This window comes from Dromiciops gliroides, chromosome 3, assembly GCF_019393635.1.
Source record: "Dromiciops gliroides isolate mDroGli1 chromosome 3, mDroGli1.pri, whole genome shotgun sequence".
NCBI lineage: Eukaryota > Metazoa > Chordata > Mammalia > Microbiotheria > Microbiotheriidae > Dromiciops > Dromiciops gliroides.
Genome location: NC_057863.1, coordinates 9,165,765 through 9,183,598, shown reverse-complemented (window position 1 = coordinate 9,183,598; position 17,834 = coordinate 9,165,765). Strand labels below are relative to the sequence as shown.

The window sequence follows — 17,834 nt, the reverse complement described above, 5'->3', positions numbered from 1 at the left end:
AACTGTGTCCAGAATATAAAATGATAGTAAGCTGGGGGGGGGGGAGATGGCAGGAGGAATCAAACCAGCAGGTAGTACCTGGACCAGGGCCTGACCCACTGACCCACCCTCGACTGTCCCCTACACTGAGACCTCACCCCATCTCCTCAAACCAGCGCTAGGAAGGCCTTCTGCCCGCTTTGGGTACCACGAAATTCCAAATGAATGACATTTTCCTGTGTCAAGATCTGAAAGGTCAGACTGTGCACAGAATCAGAGAATCTCAGAGGCCATCCCTTCTCCCTGGTACCTCAAGAGGGATCCCCTCCAGAACCCATTGTGGGAAGCTGTGAGGATTCTGAATGTGCAGGGGAAGGTGAAGCTGAGTAAGAGCTTCCTAGTCTGTCATGCCGGCTGCCCTTGCCAGAAGCACAGCCAATCATAGCCATGGCTCCCAAGCAAAAGGGACCTCAGAGCTCATCTAGGCCAACCACCCATTTTATAGATTTGTCCAACATTCCAAAGATGCTGCTGCTCCTTCTACGAACAACAACGACAACAGAGCTAGCACATTTGCAAAGTGTTTTACCTGTGTTTTCTTATTTGATCCTCATAACACTGGGAGGTGGGGGTTATTTTTTTTAACTTTTTTCTTTTTCTTTTTAGGGTTAAGTGATTTGCCCAGGGTCAAACAGCTAGTAAGTGTTAAGTGTCTGAGGCCGAATTTGAACTCAGGTACTCCTGAATCCAGGGCTGGTGCTTTATCCACTGCACCACCTAGCTGCCCCTGGTAGGGGTTATTTTTATCTCCATTTTCCAGATGAGAAATTTGAGGCTGAGAAGTTGTGACTCACCGATGGTTATATAGTCAGTAATGTGTCAGAGACAGGATTTGAATATGAATTTTCTCAAAGGCCGGGTCCAGCCCTCTCTCCCTTATTCCAGGCTGCTTCTGATTCCCACTAAATCAACCAGCAAAGCTTCTTTCTGGCTCATTTTTTACCCCTAGGGTATGGTTTGAGAATCAGTTTGGGTGTATTTATATTATCGTTTGAAGTAACTGAAATAATCACTAAAAAAATGTCCACCAAGTAACTGAAGATGATGAACCCATGAGCTGATGCCTGGAGCAGGAAATACTATATTTTTAGTTTCTTCCCTTAGGCAAATGCAAATCTTGACCACATAAGCCACCTTGGGTGCTCACAAGGGATATTTCCCTGAGCTCCATGTTTCAAGTGCACGGCAAGTTGATTGTTTGTCCCAAGCTGGCTCCTGTCCGAGGCTCTGAGGAGATTATTGCTAGTGAACTCTCTGAAAGGGGGGCATGAGCACAAAGGTGCTGCTGCACCCCAGGAAGTAGTCTCTGTTGGCTGAGAACAGACAGAGGATAGGTTGTCTGGTCAATAAACATTTCAGTGCCCGCTCTGAGTCTGGCATTCTGCTAAGTGCCAGGGGGACAAATAAGAACTAGAAAGACAGTCCTTGCCCTCAAAGCGCTTACCATCCAAAGGGGGTCACAGTGTATAAGAGGAAGCTGAAAAGGACGGTGAGGGCAGCTGATGGAAAATGAAGTTAATTGGACAATCCTGAGCCCTCTAGAACAGGATGGCTTTGGGCAGAGTTGGTTGCTCCACCTTCCAGCCTTCCAGTGAGAAGGGAGAAGCAGCTGTAGGTGCTGAGAAGGTGTTGGAGGCCCAGCTGGATGAAATTCCATGCTGGGGAGAATTCACGTGATGGGGTTATCCTGGTGGGGGGGGCAGGATGGTGGGGTCCAAACCCATTTTTCAAATCTGTCTCATTGGATGTTGTCAAAAATGAAGCAGAGGGCAAGCCTGGCATGCGATATTGATGAAAGGAATTGATATGGTACAGAATAAAGAAAGAATAGTGGTGTGGAGAGAGAGACATCTGGATCCACAGCCTGGACGGCCTCTTGGCTAGTTGGGTGATGTTGGCAGTCATTTCCCTCTTGACCCTCTGTGTGAACGAGTATCTGTAAAATTAAGGTATGGGACTCTCAGAACTATGGCTGTTCCCTCTTGAAAATCCAATGTATCTTCTTATCACAACTTTTTCCTTTAGTGTGAAGTAATTTGCCTTTTCTTCGACTGAATCTTTTGATACCTCATTGTGGGATATAGATGACACTCTTGTTCACAAATGCTGCAGGGGTGCATACCCTGGGCCATCCAGCAATGGGCATATTCTCTCTCTTCCAGGGGCCAGCCAAGATGCTTCTGGATAAGAGAATCACTGGTTTGGATAAAGGAAGGGTGATACGATGTCAGCCAGAGCAACTTTAGGAGACCCTGTGCTCACCACTGGAGGGGATGTGATTTCTATGGGTGGAGGCATTAGCTACAGCAATGAAAGTATGATTTTTAGATATACTTTTTAATTAAATGAGTTTCCACGGTTTTGAAAAGTATTTTTCAAGGAAAAAAATCTTGAATATTTCTCATTTTTCATTCACTTGTCTCCTTGTTGATTCAGGAGGGCACTCACAGTCTATGTTGTCTAACTGTTTTATTATAAAGAGAAAGTGAGGGCCCAAATTTAACTGACTCGTTTAAAGTCAGAGAGGCCATGAATGTCTATGGTTAGATGTGTATCTGGACCCTCTGACATTTTAGTCTGGTAGCTTTCCCTTAGAACATCAACTCCTTGAAGGCAGGGGCTATTTTAATTTTCTTTCTATGCCCAGGACCTAGCACTGTATGGCAAAAAGTAGATTAATGAATGATTATTGAGGCAGCATGTTGAAGAGACAAGGAAGACCTGGGTTTGTATCCTGCCTTTGACACTACCTGTGTCATTTGGGCAAAGCACTTCATCTCTCTGGGCTTCAGTTTCCCGATGTGTAAAATGAGGGGGTTGAATTAAAGGCTTCTGCAGTCCCCTTTCCTTCTAGCTCTCTGGTCATATGGTCTCTGATTAATTGGTTGTCCCCTGTGCCATGCAACAGCAAAGGACCTGAAAGATGACTTCATTTACTCCCTTATTTTCCAGTGGAGAGAAGAGGAAAAATACCTTATTCTACTTGATGAAAGGCAGATGATGTTTGATTCATCTTGAAACTAACTGGTTCTACCGTCCCTAGCACATTGCCTAGGCCCTGGGTAGTTGCTCACTGAATGGCAAAGATAGAGATTTGACTTGTATTAGATAGAAAAACAGATAGAAGAAAGACAGATTGATAGAGGAAGCTGGAACCTTGGATGTGGAATTAGGAAGACTTGAAAGACACTAGGTGTTGTGACCCTGGGCAAGTCACTTAACCTCTGTTTACCTAGTTTGCTCAACTGTAAAAAGGGGGTAATGATAACACCTACCTTTCAGGGTTTTTGTAAGGATCAAATGAGAAGAAGTGTAAAGCTCTTAGCCAAGTGCCTGGTACATAAAAAGTTTTTAATAAATGTTTCCTTTCCCTCATCCCTTCTTTCCCTTTGAAGATTTTCTCCTACCTTATATAGATAAATCAATACATTTTATACATACATTGATTGATGGATAGAACAGTTTTTCACGGTTTACCATGTGCTAGTGTTTCAAACCAAAGTGTGCTAGACAGTGCCTGTTCTCAAGTAGCTCACATTCTTGTTGTTGTTTTGGGGAGGGTATACTCTACCATAGTTATTTTTTCCCCCATTTTTTAGCATTTTTTATTTAAAGTTTTAAGTTTCAAATTCTATCCCTCTGCTCTTCCCTCCCTGAGACATTAAGCAATAAGATATGAGTTATACATGTGCAATTATGTAAAACATTACCATATTAGTTATTTTGTATAAGAAGACTTGAATGAAAGAAAAAGAGAAAAATAGCATGCTTCAGTCTGTGTTCAATCAATATCAGCTTTCTTTGGAGATGGATAGTATGTTTCATTAGTCCTTTGGGATTATTTTGGATCATTATATTGCTGAGAATAGCTAAGTCATTCCCAGTTCTTCATCAAACAATATTGCTGTCACTGTGCACAATGTTCTCCTGGTTCTGCTCACTTCCCTATACATCAGTTCATATAAATCTTTCCAGGATATTCTAAAAACATCCTGCTCATCATTTCTTATAGCACAATAATATTCCATTATCATCATATACCACAACTTGTTTAGCCATTCCCCATTCTCCATTTCTTAGCCACCACAAAGGGATCTGCTGGAAATATTTTTGTACAAATAGGTCTTTTTCTCTTTTTGGGGACATCTTCAGCATACAAACCTAGCGGTGGTATTGCTGGATCACAGGGTATGCACAGTTTGATAGCCCATTGGGCATTGTTCCAAATTGCTCTCCAGAAGGGTTGAATCCATTCACAAGGAGGGGAGCTCACATTCTAATGGATAAGACAAACACAAAGTGGACCACCAAGGACATGTCCATGGGGAGCCAGTGGCTGTGAGGGGGACCTGTGACCAGAGCTGGCTCAGTGGAACCTGGAACAAGACCACAACAAGCTGAGTTTGCTTGGGCCTCCTGAAGCCCAGGAAGTTCCATGGATGGAGGCCCGTGTCCTGGTGGGGCCAGCGTGGAGACAGCATGCCTAGGCAGGTCCGGGAAGTATCACCAGCTGAGCTGGTGATAGGACCCAGGCCTTTGGGCTCCCAGTCACTTTCCAAACATGTCCTGTTGACTCACAGTTTCTTTTTTCACTGTGATGGCCATTTTTGCTCACGTCTTTTCTGCTGCCCAGAAAAGGCACTTAGCCATTTTTCGAGCATTTGTGTGGAAGGGGCTTATGCTGCTCTGTGCAGCTGGATACCCATCTCCGGCATCTCTCGGCTCAGAGGGACCATCTTCCTCTCATGCAAACTGAGAGGGCAGAAAGGTTTTGCCTTTGGTATCCCATACAGACCCTCAAGTACTTACAGAAATATCTAGTTACCATTAAAAAACCCCTCATTCCAAGGCCCGGCCTCACTGGCATCCTTGTGGGATCTGCTGACTCATGTTTCTGGCATGACAGCCTGTGGTCAAGAGAATAACTTGCTCCCCGGCGCCGTGTCAAGTTGTGTGTTCTCGGTGCTTTTCCAGCCCTTGATTGGCTGGAGAACCTTGGCCTGTCACACCGAAAGTGAGATAAAACTGATGGGGGGGTTGACGTGGCCATGACCACGTTTGATAGAAAGCTTTCTCAGAATGTTCAACGAGCAAATCACCACACTCCCTAGGTCAGAATACATCCCTTGTCCCCAACACACTAGCCTTCTCAATGGAATGACCATCTATGACAGGGACTGCAATGGAGTAGGAGAGGGAGACTGAGATGGAGGGAAGGCAAGAGAGGAAGAGGAGGAGAGTGGTAGAATATAGCACAGAGGTTCCTTTTCTGCTGAATTGTGCAGGGCTGGCTTCATTCTTCAGTCTTGGTAAATATCTCAATTATCTTAGTTAGTTCGGACATCTGGCCACATTGAAGTAGGAACCTGTTTAGCCAGACCTTTGTCTGATTCGTTGCGCAGGAGTCAGGAAGGGTTTATTGGCACATTAAATAAATAAACTGGTGAGTTGGAATTGCATGAAGTATTATTCCTCTCTCCATGTAGCTTCAGGCTTTGCTTCTCTGCTTGACTTTAATGCCCAGCTGTGGAGGAAGGGGTCTAGGTGTGCCTGTCTCAGAATGCATTCTTTAATGGGAAGGGGGAAAAGAAAAGCTATCCTCACTGGGAAGTATAATGTAAGTGGGGAGGTGAGGCAAGAGACTGGGGTTCTAGTCTCATCTTGGAAATGATAAGGAGAATGAGGCTGGAGACCTTTCCCTCTTCTACATCATAGCATAGAGGCACCTTTGATTTCTTATAGATGGGACTGTGCTGGAGAAGCCCAGGCCCTGGAAGGTCCTACCAGTGTTGGGGACACACCCACCCTGCTTTCCGGCCCTTTTTCTTTCTTTTTTTTTTTAATTAGTGAGGCAATTGGGGTTAAGTGACTTGCCCAGGGTCACACAGCTAGTAAGTGTTAAGTGTCTGAGGCCGGATTTGAACTCAGGTACTCCTGACTCCAGGGCCGGTGCTCTATCCACTGTACCACCTAGCTGCCCCTGGCCCTTTTTCTGAGTGCAGAGAGGTTCATTTTTCTCATTTGTAAAAGGGTGCAATTGGCAGCTCCAGGCCATAGAATATACATTTTAGGGAGGAGGGATGTGGGAGGGAAGCTTTCATTCTGGTCTCCTTATTTGAAAGAGGAAGCTGAACTCCAGAGAGGAATGAAGGTTCCTGGATTCTCGAGCTGGAAGAGATATTAGCCACCATAGATTCCAATGAGCCATGGTAATGAGTCAGGTAGGCAGGGCTGGGGAAACTCAGGGTATCAGCCAGATAGTCAAGTCCTTATTGTTTAGTTGTGGGCTCCCAATAGCCGGCTTCTCTGTCCATTGACACACTGAAGTCAGCTGGGCACGTGGTGAGAAACCTGGTTCCTGTGATGTCTGGAAGTCCTGATTCTTGAGGCTATGCATTTGGCTCTTTGGGAGAATGTGGTACTGCTGGGACAGCAGGCATCTAGCTTTCCCTCCTGCCCATCCCTGGGTTCATGAACAGGCATGGATTGTTACCTTCCTCTATAAGAATGAGGCTCTGAAACAGAGATGGCCTTTCCTTTTTAATGTCTTATTCTCAATTCTGTGACTGTTAGCGTGTATTAAAATTCTGGAAAAAGGTGCAGCCCCTTTCTGGAGGGATTGGCAAAGAATGACCATGACTGTGTCTGGGGGCCATGTTCCCCAATGTCTCCTTCTCTTGAAATGTGCTGCTGAGCCTCTCTTTGTAAAGCTGGGGTTGGGATGGGCTTGTTGGCTTCTTCCCTTTATTACCAGGCATTGTTTTCTGAGCCAGTTTTGATTTCAGTTTCCTCTGGAAAACAGAAGTTTGCTCAGCCCCCTTTCTCTCCTTTGAAGGCAGCTGGCCTGACTTTGTCTGCCTCTTTTCTTCATCACTGCTTTAGGTTCTTGTTTCTTTCTTTCTCTCTCTCTCCCTCCCTCCTCTCTCTCTCCCCCTTGCCCTCCCCCATCTTTGTTTCCCTCTCCTTTGTGCATGTTCATGGTCCAAACTGTAATTTAAAATTCTAAATGTGGGTTCTAATCTGTTCCCCCCAACCCAGTTTTGGGGGGAAACTGATTAAAATCACTGATAAACTAGTTTAGGTTTTTAAGGGTTTATTGAAAGATAGTCAAATAAAAGGAAAGATTGAGAACAGATTTTTATAACCTGGCAATCCTAGTCTTCCTAATCTCCCACTCTGAAGTTCTCTGCCACCACACTGATGTCTCTCGGCCAAAGAGAAAGAACCCTCCCCCAGAGTCTGCTTCCTGCTTCTTTCTCCCCTCCCAGAAATGGGAGGTTCCTCAAGCTGATTGGCTAGTGTCATTCAAATTCATTAAGTACCCTTAAGTACCAGCCAGATGTGCTTACAATCTAGTATACCAGTCAGTCTCGCTTCCCCAACTCAATCAGCCCAGATCAATCTCCAGGTGAACCCCTGAGTTCCATTATCTTGACACAGTGCATGTCCTCTGCCCAAATGAATGACTTTGAAATGCCTTTTACATTCTGTGCATTGAGCCAAGTGCTCAAATTTGAGGTACAAATACACCACTGAGATGGTGCTTGCCCCCTGTAAGCCTGCCCTCTAAATAGGGGGAGCTGCTTCCACATTGGAGTGGTGGCACAGGAGGGCATTTCCATTTGCTACAGTTTGGGGGATTTTTCATCAAGCATTTTCAGTCGTAATGAAGGCTGCTGTTTTTCTAGTATTTTAACGTTTGCAAAGTACTTTGCATATATTAGGTCCCTCGTTGATGGGGATGCTAATCAGTCACCACTTGCTGAGGGTCTCACACCTAATAAGTGTTTGCAGCCAGATTCAGACTCAAGTTTTGCCTACTCCCAGCCCAGAGTGCTGCACACTAGGCTGCCAGGTGCCACCAGGGGAAGGCACCTACTTAAGTAAACTTTCACTAGGGGAACAGCCTAATTGGCTGAGCCACTTCCACCCCCTCAAAGGCCATTAGGAAGACTTGCCTATTTTCCAACCATCCCATTACTTCAAGCCTTGAAATTTTGATTGTCTTTTTAAGAAATAACTTTCTTAGGAGGGGATAACACATGGTATCCCTTATTTCAGGGTGGTTTGGATGTTCAGGTACGGATGGCTTGACCAGTTCCTGGGATAAGACACACAAATAAGGATGGGGTCACTGGGCAGGGCATTAGTGGCAGGAACGGAGGTGGGGACAGAGCTGCAGACAAAATTTCCCTCCTGTCCACTTTGGAACAATGACCGAGGTGTGGCTTTGGATGCCGACCTCAGTGCAGATGACTCTTGTTCCCAGCCGTGGCACCAGCAGATCCCTGTTGCATTTGACCATTTCTTGGTAGGTGCTCTCTACCGAAGACAGCGTGTGCAGAGGAGCCATATTGGTGGAAAGGATATTGGGGACGAGCAGGTTGGGAGTGCTTCACATATTATGTAAGGCTTTTGGCACTGCCAGTAGGTAGGTGATAGTGATGGCTACATTCGCATGGAGAGGAGACTCCCAAGGAGGGCTGGTCTTGGCTCTGCTTGGGCAGGTCTTAGTTGTCGAAGCCTATGAGGGGCCTGCCCTCTGCCTGCATCAGCCTCACGAGTTCAGGATTGGCTCCATCCCAGAAGGAGTGATTGGGACAGGATATTTGTGATCTCCAAGGATTCCCTCAGGAGAGGGTTTAGGAAGAGGAGCCCTTCCCATTGACGTGTTCTAGGCCTCTGTGGTGTCCATCTTGTTTCCTATCAACTGCTGTTTATTCCCACATCATTTGTAGTCAAGTATTTTTTTTATTTTATTACGTGACTCTTGTGTGGAAGTCAACAAGACACAATTCTGCCTTTCAGAAGTAGGTTGGTTTGTTTGTTTGATGGTACTCAACGTTATGGAACTGTGTTGGTGGGTATACAGACATTGTTTAAGGAGAAAAACAACAAAACATGAACTACTTTATAATTCCGATGCTTCAAAGCTTTTAGCACAAGTGACAAGCCCCCTTTTTAGCATATGATTAATATATTAATTATGTATTTTGATTAGTGTTGTAATGTTTTGGATTTCATGGGCTGGAAAGCTTTGGAATATTTAAAACCCTTCTTTAATGAAAAAAACACGACATATCCAGTTCTTGTCTCTGCCCTTGTAGACAGAGGACTCCCTCCCTCCTGTCATGTTCGTCAGTTTCTAGGTTTCTTCATTTTTATTTTTATTTTTTTTTTGTGGGGCAATGGGGGTTAAGTGACTTGCCCAGGGTCACACAGCTAGTGTCAAGTGTCTGAGGCCAGATTTGAACTCTGGTCTTCCTGAATCCAGGGCCTGTGCTTTATCTACTGTGCCACCTAGCTGCCCCCGGTTTCTTCATCTTGACTGCTCAGATTGTTAACACTGCATCTTGAAAGTGATCTGTATCACATCATAGGTACTTGGTGGGTCGTTTTTTTTTTCATTGGTAAGCTATTGGGTCTTTTAGGGCAGGGATTGCTTCATCTTTGTATGCCAGAAACAATTCTTTGTATATAGGTAGTGCTTAATGTATGCTTGTTGAGTAGAATTAGCATAGCAGTAAGGTTGATATTTCATTCAACCTAAAGTTCCATCAGTTACTATTGTGTCCATTTTGTAGCTTATAAAACCAAGTTTCGGGGAACTTCAGTGATATTTTCCTTAAGCTCCAGAGAGATCAAGGCCCACTGAACAATAGAATCAAGTACCCAAACACATTTGCCTCTTCCTAGCAAGCCCAGTGGATAGAGTACCAGGCTTAGAGTCAGGCAGACTCATCTTCCTGAGTTCAAATCTGGCCTTGCATACTTGCTAGCTCTGTGACCCTGGATAAGTCACTTATTTCCTGTTTGTGAGCTGAAGAAGGAAATGGCAAACCATTCCAGTATCTTTGCCAAGAAAACCCCAGGTGGAGTCACAGAGAGTCTGACATGACTGAACAGTAACAAAAAGAAACCTGATCATTTCTTATATTTTTCCTCTCTTTTTGAAATTCACTATCATTCTGAAAAATTCTAATGTCCGTGACATAGGTGACAAATAACTTTTATTTCATCCCAATGACTCCTTCTGGTATGAAGGTTGTTTATAACTAAATTCTGCAGAAAAAAAAAGGAAATGTTTCCTCGTTGAAAAAAAGTATTTTGAGTTCAGGACCCTAGTGGCTGCTATGATCCATCATCCAATGAGAAAAAAAGCCGGCTCAGAGTACATAGATGGGTGTATTATGTTCTGGGAAACTTGAAAGACAAACAAACACATTACAAAAATAAAAGAAACTTGCCCCTGACTGAAATATAAATAAAAACAAAACCAGAAAGACCTCCTTCTCCAGCAATGAACATGATTGAAAGTGCGTTGAAGCAGCTTACAGATCACAGTCGTCCTTCACCTTTCGTCTTGGTTCTGGTGTTTGGTTTGTGACTAAGAAGAGGGAGTGGGTGAGGGTTAAACGCTAGGAATCCTGTGAGGAATGAAAGTTGGGCTCCCATGGTGTGATGTCCAAGAAAGATCAGGTGTCACTTTTCAAGAGGTGTGTGAAGAAAATCTGACACACCTAATGGGGCAGCCATGGAGGCCAGGCCCCGACTAATCCACTGGTGCGACTGCTTTTCAGAAGTCTTTTTCTGAATCTAAGCCCCAGAAAATACAAACACAATGGCCTTCATGCTGGAGAATGTATGTGTCGGCTCATGTCAAGAGCTCTTAGGGTTAGAACAATGCCCCTAAAACCCTAATCTAATCAACAAACAGACCATCTCTCCATTTCTGTCTTGGTAAGGTCATGTCTCTCTCCAGCCCTTTCCTGCACCTTTCCCTCTATTCAGAAGAAAAGGATTATGCGTGGGAACCCAGGGAGACTTTCTCTTCAAAGGAGAGTATTTAGACCTTGTGACTGGACGCCTTGTTTTTCACTTTGGAGCTCATGGCTGTTTGTTTATATTGGGAATTTTCCGTCCTGGTAATTTGGTATTTCTCTGTGCCCTCACTGGGAGTGGTTGAAATGCATCCCCGTTGGACTTCAGACATGTTGTTATTGCATCACCACCATCTTTCTTCCAGATCAATCCAGAAAAATTTTACTGGTTACCCAAACCTTCATCCTATGACTGGGGTGGGCAACTCCCAGCAGTCTCTAGGGAAAGAGAATTAATCCTCATTAGAATGCTCGTCAGGAAGCTCCCTGGGGGGGAGAATGTGCAGGACATTAGCCCCTTGTTACTCTCAGCCCTGCCCTTGGAGGTCAGCGAAGAACAAGATGGTTTATTACATAAAATAAAAATAAGTAGGGTTACACAGAATGCCCAAGAGCTTGAAATACAGTGATCAGAGTATGTCAAATAAAACAAATAAGAACAACAAATAACCCAGGGGCCCCAGAGAGAGAAACCTTGGCCTGGAAGCAGTTTTTTGATGCTGTGGCCTCTGCACTAATGAGGACACTAGAAGCCTTGGTGTGACCAGCTTCTTCTCATCTTGTCACCCGCGAGACTGGCTGACATCTGTGGTCATTGTATGTTCCTTGTCTTTCTTGGGGATCCAGACACTTCGCCCCAAGCCACTGAGGTCCTCCTGAGATTCCTTCATCACCCTGATCTGGCCAAACCTTGTATGCACTGTGTTTACTTCTAGCATTGATTTCCTCGAGGGATAGAAGCTGTTTTCTGTTTGTTTTTGTGTCTCCAATGCCTCACATAGGACCTGCTCCCCAGAACAGGGATAGGAACTTGACTGGTGATTACACTGGGATAAAGAACAGAAGTCCTATCAATTTCTGTAGATGCTTCACAGAAGGAAACCAACATTTATTCAGTGCCTTTTACATTCCAAACAGTAGGCTGAACACCTTACAAATATTCTCTCTTGATCCTTATAACAACTGTGTCAGGTAGGTATTATTATTTCTTCCATTTTCTGTTGAGGAAACTGAGGCAAATGGGTTAAGTGACTTGCCCAGGGTCATACATGTAGTAATTGACCCAGGCTAGATTTGAATTCAGGTCTTCCTGACTCCAGTCCTAGTCTTTGATTTACTGTGCCACCCAGCTGCCTTTAAGTGCTAGAAATGGTCCCCTTTATTATAGTTATAGTGGGTTACAGTGTAGAGAGGTCAAATGTATTTATTTCCCCAGTTATATTCCAAGTTTGTGTTGAAGGTGGGATTTGAATTCAGGTCTTTGTGTTTTTGAGACTGGCACTATGCCATGAACCCTTTTATGGAATTGAATAAGGGCTCGATATCTCTTTGCTGATTCATTATCTTCGGGAGGTTCCCAAATGAGAATGTCCTAAAACTAGCACTGTGGGAGTGGTCCTAAGCATTGACCATCTCTGGAAATGTTCCTTCCACTGGCCAGAATGCATGGCTTCCCCACCTCCCTGTCTCCTCAGGACCTTTCCTAAATAGCCTCCCTCCATCCTTTGCTTCATAAGATTTTCTTCTTGAAATTCTTGGTCTGTACTTGAATCCCTCTCTCCCCGACCTTTGTCCAAATACCAGGCTTTGATAAATCCCAATTCTAGTCACCTTAGGGACAGAGCATGGAAATAGAGCAAGGACAGGCTTTGTGAGTCTTTGACCTTCCCTGCATCCAAGAAAACTTTGAGGATCCTCATTAGACTGGCCTTCTCCAAAGGGGATGACGAAGGTAAGGTGAAACAATGGCAATTTAAAGAGGAAGAGAAGAATCTGAGAAGGAAAAAATGGGGAAATACTGTCAATGTTGTTAATTAAAAGTAAAGATTGAGGGGGCAGCTAGATGGCGCAGTGGATAAAGCACTGGCCCTGGATTCAGGAGGACCAGAGTTCAAATCGGGCCTCAGACACTTGACACTTACTAGCTGTGTGACCCTGGGCAAGTCACTTAACCCTCATTGCCCCACAAAAACAACAACAACAATAAAAATAAAAGTAAAGATTAACACACATAGGAAAGGCTATGATACATACCTACACACCTACATATGTATATATGTGTCTATATCTTTATATGTTATATGTGATATATTTATTATGTACACACATACATGTTATAGAGATGTTTGCTAGAAAGGAACCATTTTCAGCTCAAGACCTCACTGTCCTTGCGTCTCTCTGAGGGCACCAGGTACTGCCCGATTTCTCCTCAGCCTCGTTGACTTAGCAGAAAGCATCTCACGTAACTGCTTGGTCTCGGGCTGTAACTAGCAACTCTGACAGTAACTGGTGGTGCTTGTGCTTGGCGTGAAGGAGGAAGGGATGCACAGGGACAATGTGTGCTCCCCTGGGTCACTCCTGAGTTTCTGCCCTGGGGGAGGCGGGGACTCTGTGTCTGGTTTCTCTAGATGAAGGCATTGCTTCGGGATGATCTGGGCCTCTTGGACCAATGTCCCCATGCTCTACTCTTTTTCCATGTTAGTTTGGGAGGGCCAAACAAGGAACATGGGTTGGAAATGCCAAGAAGGCCCATTTAGGTTTGATGTCTGTTGGGTGGCTCAGCTATAAACCTCGTCACAATCACAACCGTGTCCAAGGGGAATGAGTGGCCTTGGGAGGTAGTGAGCTCCCCATCCCCAGAGGTCTTCAAACACAGGCTGGATGACTGCTTTTTTAGGAATGAGTTAGACTAGAAGTCTCACCAGAACCTGTTAATAAGTCACTGTGCTCCGCAGCCTGACAGAGGACTAAGGCCCAGCCCTCCCCCTCTGCTTCTCCAGTCTTCGTGGGCACAGAGGACACTCTCTCCTCACCTACATGACTTTGAGTGAGTCCCTTATTCTCCCCGGGTCTGTTTCTTCACCTGCCAAAAGGGGCCTTTGGCCTGGAAAGGCTCCTAGATCACTGACAGGCCCAGCTCTGTAGTCCTGTAAGACACACGTGGCCTCGGCCTCGGGTGGTTGAGCCTGCAGGGCAAGTCCAGACAGGGGAGGAGCATGAAAGAGGCCACCATGGCCGCGGCCTGGACTGGCTGGCTCGTAGGGATCCATTTGTTTGCTGACAGCAATGCCCTTTCCTACCAACTTTCTATAAAACAAACAAACACATAAAACAAGAAGCAACACGAGCCCATGGTCCCTGCTGTTCCAGAGGCATCCCTGTGAAGACTCCGGAATGACTCCAAGCACAAAGAAAGGGGCCCCTGGTCCCTGGCGCAGTCTGGGAAGCAGCCCATGGGATGAGCTGGGCCTCTTTACGAGGCCAACGGCACGGTGCCAGGAATGGCGGTAGCACTGTGTCCTTGGCGGTGACGACGGCACAAACGCTCTTAAGGAGGAGACACAAAACTGATCCCCAAGTGCCAAGGCTGAGATCATCGATCTTGAAATGCAGAGGGCTGGGGCTCCTCAGGAGGGAGGGATAAACAGAGCGATAACCCCTTTGTCCTCCACGAAGGCCACCCTGAGTGGAACGGGCTCCACCGAAGCCGGGGCAGGCCCAACCAATTCCACTGAAATCATGAGCCAGATGAACCTTTGCCCAGGACCAGTCTCATGACTTGGTGATTTGGGATCATCTCTCATCGAATTCCTTCCCAACTTTAGCTGGAAGAGGATGCTTGAAATGCGGGGGTGAGAGGGCCTTGTGGCAATGATTTCCAGCCTCACTGGACCAAACAGAACTCTGATTTCCTAGGAAATGTCTTGCTCCTGTGAGTCATTGGGTCAACAAGTCAAGTCAGGTCAAGGCATTTATTATCTGCCTATTTGGTGCCAGCTGCTCTTAAGCACTGGAGAGCCAAGGCAAGGGGAGACGCGGACCATGTGCCAGGCACTGTGCCAAGCATTTCTTTTAACCATTGTTATCTCATTGGATCCTCGCAACACCCTCTATTATTATCCCATTTTACAGAACTGAGGCAAACAAGCTTAGTGACTGGCTCAGGATCACACAGCTATAGGTATCTGAAGACCTTCCATGGCATCTCCAGCTACTCCTAAGCAAGGCAAAAACAGTGCCTGCCCTCAAGAGGTTCACATTCTAATGGGGGAAGATGTGTAAATTATGTGACTAGGAACAAACAGAATTTATGCTGGGTGCATCAGAGGTGCATAGGAGGAAGGCAGTAGCATTAAGCAGAATAAGGGGGAGCTTCTTGTGGAAGGGGGATTTTTAGCTGACCCTTAGAGGACTCCAAGGAAGCCAGGAGGGGAGGAATTCTGGGCATGGGGAGACAGGATGGCCAGAAGAAATGAACAGTCAGGAGAATGGGGCACTGTGTGTGAGGAACAAAGGGGCTGGTATCTCTGGACAGCAGGGTATGGGAAACTAGATAAGGGTCAAGATGACTGGAAAGGTAGGAGGGGGCTCAGCTATGGAGGGTGTGGAAGGCCAAATGGAGGACTTAAGAGTTGACCCTGGAGGTGATAGGAAGCTTCTAGCCCTTATTGAATAAGGGGTTGACCTGTTCTCCAGGAAGATCTGTGGCTGGAAGGGGCAGAGAAAGGAGACATGGAGCCCAACCCAAAGTCTATGGTCATGGTGAAAGCATATTAGTGGTGGCCCCAAGGAAGGAAAGAAGAGGAAGTAAAAAGGACAGGACTTGGCAAATGATTGGGAATGGGAGATGAGAGAGAGAGTGGCACTGGGAAGCCGAGAAGTGGCTGGGTCCCTCAATAGTTATAGGCAAGTTCAGAAGAGGGCATGGACCCAGGGGAGGTCATCAGTGAGGTTTTGGACATGAATTTTAGAAGTTTACAGGACATCCAGCTTGAGATGTCCAATGGACGGTTGGAGATGCGGTCTAAATGAGATGTTAGAGATGGATGACACCAGTGGAAATGATTATTTAACCTTTGGGTGCTGGGGAGATTAACAAGTGATAAAGGATAGAGAGAGAAGAGAGCCAAGGGTAGAGATTTGGGGGTCAGCCATCATTGGCAGGCATGAGCTGGACAAAGATCCAGGAAAGGTGACTGGGGAATGATGGAGAATCAGGCGAGAGAGCTGTTCTGAAAGCCTAGAGAAAAGAAAGGAAGCTCTGAGCAAGGACTGCTCTTGCCATTCTCCATCTCCCTAGCACAAAGCATGACATCAGCCACACAGTAAGACCTTGATATGGGCTTTTTTCCTGACTACCTGCACTTACCCAGGAGTTAAGGTCTTTAGGTGTCATAGTCGCCTCTTCAAACTTCATTTGGCCTTGGCTGTTCTGCACAGTGTGAGTCTAGTCTTTTGGGCTGTGCTGGGGGTAGTGGCAGGTGTGAATTGGGGGTGAGAATGAAATCTTAGCATAGTCCTGAGCCATTGGACTTTGGGCATTATTCTTGCTTTCCTCGCTGCATCTCTGGAATGAAATCGTGAATCTACCTTTCATCATTGGGGTGGAAGAAGAGCCTGCTCATGGCCAATGGATTGTTTAAGAACAGTTTGTCCATTGGGGGGAAAATGACCTCTTAATACTTTCTGAAGGCCAAGAAGTAGAGTCCAATCTATGGGAGGGTTGGCTTGGTCAGTCTCTCCCTGCCCCCCCCCCCCAGACTACTCTTGCAATCTAAGACTTGTAGACATTTTGGAGAAAGGCTGACTCTTGTTTCTCTGGATCTGCCTGCGGACACTAGGCTTGGGGCTCTTTTCCTTCCCTGCCCATCATTTCTTCCCTAAGAACTCCCTTTCCTAATGGGAAATGCAAAGCCAACCTTCTCTAAGCAGCTACAAATCCCCGACCCTGGCTAGCGGTATGGCTTTGGATGAGACTGAGAGCCTCAGTTTTCTCATCTGAACAATGTCTCTCTCAATCTGATTGTGTGTATGTGTGTGTGTTTGTGGTTTGAATTATGCAGCCTCCATATTTATTATCTTATGATTCTGTGATCTTCCTCACTCTTCTTCAGCAAAAACAGCAAATTTAACTCCACCATTTTAGCTTTCATTTTATTTTTCTCCTTCCTTTCATTTCTATGGGAAAAAATGTCTGTATTACTTCTTTATCACCTCCTGCTCACTTTTTCTAAGTCCTTTTTAATCTGGGTTTTATTTCCTTTTCTGTAATTTCTTTTCAAAGTCACCAGTGATAACTTTGCTTGTTAAATCCAATGACCCTTTTCTCAATCTTTTTTTTCTTTTTGACCTCTTGGCAGCGATTGACAGTGTTGATCTTGTCCTCCATCTCAATACTCTTTCCTCCCTTTCCTCCCTTCTTCCCTTTGCCACTATCTCTCTGTCTGTCTCTCTGAGGGGGAACTTCAGGCTTTGATGAGTTTTTCCTCTAATCATTAGTAGTTTATAGCCCCATTTCAAATGACTGTGGGCAACTTGGATGTCTTCTCTTGTGCTACCTGTTTGTATCTTTTGATCATTTATCAGTTGGGGAATGGTTCTTATTTTTAGACATTTGGATCTTCCCTGTATTTTTATGACTGTGTTCTCTTCTTACCTGGCTGACTGATCTTAATTTGGGCAGAATCATGACTGTTGACATACCTCCTCTGACTTCAATTCCCTCCTGTTCATTCCCTGTCCTCTGAGTGATCTCAACATTCCATGGCTTCAAATATCATCTCTACACAGATGATACCCTGATAGCTTCCCGAACTTTGGCCCTGCACCTCCACCTGTCTGCTGGACATTGCCACATGGACTAAGGCATTCCAGATCCAGCTTGGCCAAAGCAGAATTTGTAGCCCTCTTTCCAGTACCCTGGCTTTGAAACCTAAAAGCCATCCTTGCCCCTTCCCTTGGCTTCATCCCTGTGTCCAGTCAGCTGTGAAGGCTTATTTCACCTCCTCAACTTCTCACCTCCATCCCTTCTATCTCCTCACTGAGCCTCCAGCTTAGTTCAGGTAGTCATCACCTTTCACCTAGACTATCACAATGTCATCTTCATGTTTGTCTCTGCCTCAAATAGCTCTCCAC

The 17,834-nt window shown here is 45.5% G+C and overlaps 1 protein-coding gene across 1 annotated transcript in view; it reads left to right on the top strand.

The window, feature by feature from the left end:
* Positions 1-17,834, top strand: part of LOC122745349 (LIM domain containing preferred translocation partner in lipoma) — a 684,962-nt gene that overhangs the window by 270,200 nt on the left and 396,928 nt on the right. The gene's annotated exons all lie outside the window — the stretch shown is intronic.